The sequence below is a fragment of the Pteropus medius genome, unplaced genomic scaffold (genome assembly GCF_902729225.1).
Source record: "Pteropus medius unplaced genomic scaffold, Ma_sr-lr_union100, whole genome shotgun sequence".
NCBI lineage: Eukaryota > Metazoa > Chordata > Mammalia > Chiroptera > Pteropodidae > Pteropus > Pteropus medius.
The window spans coordinates 2,560,215-2,566,214 of NW_024352949.1; the positions used below are offsets into that span (position 1 = coordinate 2,560,215).

General features: G+C 45.0%; 1 pseudogene; it reads right to left on the reverse strand.

Annotated features, from left to right (window-relative positions):
• LOC120592729 (60S ribosomal protein L14-like) overlaps positions 1 to 4,027 on the reverse strand; it is a 30,475-nt pseudogene extending 26,448 nt beyond the window's left edge.
• Positions 4,028 to 6,000: the final 1,973 nt, after the last annotated feature.

Sequence of the window (6,000 nt, forward strand, 5' to 3'; positions counted from 1 at the left end):
AGATGGCTAAGGGATAATACCATGCCTACTCAACCATGGTATTCTCATAAAGTGGTCTAATATTGTAAAGAAACGTTGGACACGGTATAAGCCCAGGTAAGTCTTTTCCATCAGGCAAGATGCATCCCAGTGTCTTATCTTGTTGTAAGGTTGTCACCACTGAGAGGAGCAAGAAGGGCTGTGAGTACCATATTCATTCCCCTTGTAGCACTGATCCTACCATGTCGACGTGACACAATATAGGAGAACTCATGATAGGAGAACTCATCACAGTGACAACAGAAAGGTTCCCTTTAAGATGATATGTTCTTCTTCATCTGTCTCTTCTGTGGGGTATCCCTCAGTTATTTGTGGTGGCCAGTCAGCCAACCCAAGGAATGACCTGTAAGTTTGCCTCTAGTCCCTTGCCCCATGGAGCTATTAGACTTACCCACCAGCAATGTGGGGCCTTTATTTTCCATGACCAAGTCCATTGCACTGTTTCTCCCCTTTTCAGACAATTAGGGGCAGGTAGGAATATGTTACCACTGAGTCCGCAAACAGGTTTCAACAGAGTTTCAGTGGTAGTTACCTATAATTAAATTGGGGCAGTGGCCCTATATAATAGCAGCTCTACTGGGGAGGGACCTCCAGCTAAAGGTCACTCGTTCAGGCCCCACAACATGTCTCACAAGTGGGATACCCAATTTCATAATCCCAGGGGATTGATGGTTACTCGTAGATGCTGTTTCAACAGCCCATTGTACTGCTCAATCATGCCTGTTGCCTGGGGATTATATGAGGTGTGCAATACTCATTGAATGTCCATTTGCCTGGCCCATGGTTGGGCCTCATGCCCAGTAAAATGAATCTCTTGGTCACTTTTCATTACTAATGGCTACTGTTAAAGGCACATAAATGTTTGAGAGCTTGAATAGTATGTTTTTGTTCTGTAGCTGCACAGGGCCCTGAGAGCAATAACCCAGTAGCGTGTCTACTGCTATAAGGGCATAAGTTGCCCCTTGAGATTTTGGGACAAGTCCTATGTAATCTATCTGCCACATGGTCAATGGGATCCTTCCCTTTATTATTTACACATGCTCCCGTTTCCTACAGAGGGGAAGCACTTACCTATCTGCATATTGGGCACTTGACACAGGCATCTGTGACATCTTCTCACTTTAGGGTAAGGTTCCATTATTGCTTTATTGTCCATGTACTTTTAGCACCCATGTGCTGCAATTATCTGTGGAGCCAGTGCACCATGTCAGTGGCCGGAGCCTTTTCTAGCCATTGCACATGTGAGAGCATTCACCTCATCATTTCCTGCAGTTACCAAGGGGATGTGACCTGTAACACGATACACAGTTATGTCCTTTTCTTGCCCTATCTCCTAGAGGTCTTACCAAATGGCTTGTCCCCATAAGAGCCTATGGCCCATTAGCCAGGTTTGCGGTTTCCACGTAGGCAACCACAATGTTAGGCCTTTAAACACCACCCAACTGTTGTACAAATAGTCAATGAGTCATCTTCATGGGCTATAACCATCCATCCAGCCTGTAATTTAGCCCATTGGCTGCTTTGGCCTATATCTATATCATACCACATATGGTCGGTAGCAGGTTGTACCCCTATAGCTACCCACTTGGCATCCTGGCCTCTACTGGACCCATCTGTGGACAACAGAGCAGGGGTATGGACAGCTTCTCTTCTTTGTAGAGGGATACTTCTAAATCTGAAGACACTACAGCATTTGGTATATAGTCATTGGTAAACTCAGCCGGACCTAAAACCATCTGTAATTTCATGGCCAGAGGGCTAGCAGCTATGGTACTTTGTTGTTCCAGATAGGCAACTCATTTTGTCAGGGTAGGGGTTTGAGCCACCCTTGTTTGGGGGTCCCTGTACCCATGTGCGTAACCAACGTTGTGTACCTGCACATTGGCCATGCCAGTCACTGCCTCAGTGGCCTGCAAGGCTGCGCATACAGCTGCTAATTCATTCTCTATTAGGGAGTACTGGCTCTCTGCACCTTTCTATTGTTGGGACCAAAAACCCACCAGGGTCTTAGTTTGTTCAAAATATTGCCATAGGCCCCAGCCATATCCTTTTGCTGTGACATGCACACCCAATTCGAAGGGTTTACCTGGATCCATTACTTATAGGGCTTGGGCTCGGGCTTGTTGTACTGCCTACTAAGTGGTGGTAAAAACCTTCTCTACTGTTTCATCCCTGTCCCAAGTAGCTCCCTTCATGATCAAGTCATATAACATCCGTGCTAGCTGTGCTAGGTGGGGCACACTCTCCAGTATCCCAAAAGACCACATAACTCTGCAATTCTTTAACCATAGAGGGTCATGGATACGCTTGTTTTTTATTAATGATAGCATCAGGGATAACTTTCATTTTACCTGACTGACAACACTCAAAAATTTGACAGATAAGCCAGGTCCCTGAACCTTAGTTGCATTTACGCCCAGCCGCAGGTTTCCAGGTGCTGCACTGGTGCCACTTGTTCTTGATCTATCAGGGAAGCAGAGATTAACATGACATCACCAACACAATGAAACAATTCCACCGTTGCCAGTCAGGTCCAGGTTGCCAAGTCTTGGGCTACCAACCCATGGCAAATAGTTGGGCTATGTAGGTAGCCTTGAGGTAGTACCACAAAAGTCCACTATTCTTCCTTCCCACATGAAGGCAAATTGGTCTTGGCTTTTGGGGGCTAAATCTATGGAGAGAAAAACATTAGCTAAATGCAAGACATAGTGATACTTTCCCAGCCTTATCGTCAGTTGATCCATTAGATCATGGATGGATGGTACTGCTGCATGTAGTGGGGGAGTCACTTTATTCAATTCCTGATAGTCCACACAGTCATTCTCCATAAGCCATGAGACTTCTTCATGGGTCACACAGGGGCATTATACAGACTATGTGTGGGACACAGAAACTGAGCTCTCTCCACTTCCTGAATTGTATCTCTGATTTCATTATGTCCACCAGGGAAGCTATATTGCTTAACATTGACAATGTGCCTTGGTTCTGGCACTTTCCGTGGTGGGTGATGAGTATATACCCACACTATAGTCTTTACCACCCAGACTCGCAGACGGAATTCACCTGCAGAGGTCTGTAGATAGAGCCCTCACAACATACCCACTCCTAGGATATATTCTAGCACCAGAGAAACAGACACTTTATACAGACATGGGGAGAAAAGTCCTATTCCAAGAAGCAAAGTCACAGCTTTGGTCTTCATAGTCTTACTCACATAGCCATCTATGTAGACAGCTGGTCCAGGGAATCTGTTTGGATTTCCTTAGATAAGACTGCAGTTGGCACCAGTATCCACCAGTGCTAGGACTCTGAATGTCATGTGGGGACCAGTGGATTGCCAATTCTACATGTGGCCTCTAATCTCTGTCTATCCCCTCTGAATGGGCACCTTGGCCTTCTCCCTAATCATATAAGATCAACAGAGAGTTCTGGGGTTTCAAAAAGGCTTCAAGGCCACAGGCCTAGCTCTTCCTGCAGGAGGTTTCTGTTAACGCCTGAATAGCTGTTCAGGTTTTAACTACCGCTATCGTTCTACTAACATTGCCTTAGGCTGGCGGTCTATCTTGTCTTGATCAACTCCTGCAGCTAGCACATCAGTCCACATTTGCGTCTTGGTCACTTCTCGCCCTTCGGGTTTCTGGGCATTACCGCATGGACGCTTCAGCCCTCCGCCTCATTAGTGTCTCCTCTTCATTCTTCAGAGGAGCCATTGCTGTAGTCACCTCATGTATACATTTCCCCACATTGGGAGCCAGGATAGCAACAAATGAGCCAAAGGCAGTAGAGGAGGCAGTCCCTAACAATAGGTCTCACATGTTAGTCATAAACCGTTCATCATCGGGTCCCCACATATTCAAATTAAACATAGCTTGTCACATATAATCTGCACTAGTTTAGCATACGTTTGCCATTTACTGATGTGGTTTGGGAGTTCTCTGGCATCATTCAAAACTGTCCCCACATTGGCAGTAAGCCATTCCATCGACATGGTTCCCCTGACCTTAAATCAAATGGCGACTGTTCTTCAGATGCTGCTGTAACGAGGGCTGTACAGTTATGGATGCCAATTTATCCATCTTGTAGGGGAGCATAAGATACTATCGGCCCCCTCATCTCAAAGACACAGCAACCAGGCTGCAACGGTTCACCAGGTTGCTGTCAACATTGTTTCCCCAAATCCTGCAATTCTGAAGGTCTAAACAGGGTATACGATCTGAATTCTGTCACCGTGGGGCTGCTAGATGGCACTCCACCTGGACCCAGGGTTTGTTCATGCTTCACCTGTTGGCGTATTATGGGCAGTACTTGTGGGTGGACTTCCTATGGGACGTCTTCCCCTACTTCTGAAGGAGACTCCAGAGATGGACCTTTTGGGAGCTCAGCTTCCAGTTTTTGTACCTTTGCAATCAATGCATCAGTCTTTTGCTGAAGCTTCTGTACCTTCACAGCCTCTGCTAGAGCTTTGTCCATATTCTGCTTCAAAGCCATTAAAAGCACCCAGATCACTTGGCCTGCCTCAGCTCGTGCTTTTTCCAGTGGTGGCTCCTTCAAGGAGTGGAGCACCTTCTCAATACTTATCGGGGACCTATCAACTGCCTTCCACGACTCAGATGTAGTCCAAGTCATCAATACCGCTGCCACAGGATACCACATGTTCTGTGGGGGCCACATGGTCTCCTATCCTCCAGTGGGGCCGATGACTCCCTTACCTGGGAATCCTGCTCATGACTACACCAAGTATTTTGCTGTAGGTTCAAGGTTCTGAGGTAAGAGATAACGAGGCTCAGGCAGTTGAAAGAAATTGCCATAGGCAACTGCGACATAGCTTTTTATTCCAGCAAGAGCATGGCCAGCCTCATAGGGCAGCAGTGCCTTTTACATACAGGTTGAACAATAGTGGCACACTGCCAGGTAATGGAAGCCTATGATGCATACTGGGCACATGGTTACATAAGGGGAGAAATGCTGAGTCACTTCCACTTGGAAGTTAGCTGCTACGGGTGTCAGGAAGGAGCCTTACTACCTGACTACAGCCACCTTTCTTTCTCACAAGCATTTATAAGAAAAAAAAAAATCAGCTTTTTAAGGAAGAAATAGTACTGAATATTTTATAAAACATCCCCGAAACAACTGAAATAAATGAAAAGCTGGTCATTATAGTTTTTTATAATACTTTGTACACATGGAATTTTAATGTACCTATGAAATCCATATGTTTTTTTAACTCTAAAAGGAGACAATATTTTCAGGTATTTATTTTATTTTGTAGCTTTTCTTCCAGTAAGTGTAAATACCAGTGTAAGATAAATGTTAGGCTTAGATCAAAGGACCTCATAGCATTTGGCACAGCTTCTTGGCAAAGTGGAAGAAGATGTCTCACAAACAAGCTAGTTTGAATTGGTCCCGCTAACTAACCAGACAAACTGAGCTTCTGCCAAATGCTCATGCTCTGTCAGTAACTTTAATCATTTTAATGCATTTTAGTCAGATTTCTTTCTCTCTAAGAAAATTATTTTAAAACTTAAAATAATAAAATTTTTAAACATTTACTGACTTCAAAAGTTTTAGAGCAAATAAGGGTTTTATTGGCTCCAAGAATATACATTGATGTGGAGGAAGAATTACCTGGCGGGAGGAGGGGCAGATATTAAACTTCAATTACTTTCCATAAACTAGGAGTATGTAGGATCCTAAGTGAACAGGCACAGGATCCTGAGTGAGCAGGCCAGGGACATTAAGCAAGCAGGTGAGAGACCCCAAGTGATCAGATGAGGGATATTGAGTAAGCATACGAGGACCCTGACTGAGGAGGTGAGGACATCGTGCAGGTGAAGACACTTGGTGAGCAAGGAAGGACAATGAATGAACAGATGAGGAACCCTGAATGACCAGGTAAAAAACATAAAGTGAGAGTAGATGTGAGATACTAACTAAGTAGGTGAGAGAGTGAGCAGATGAGGG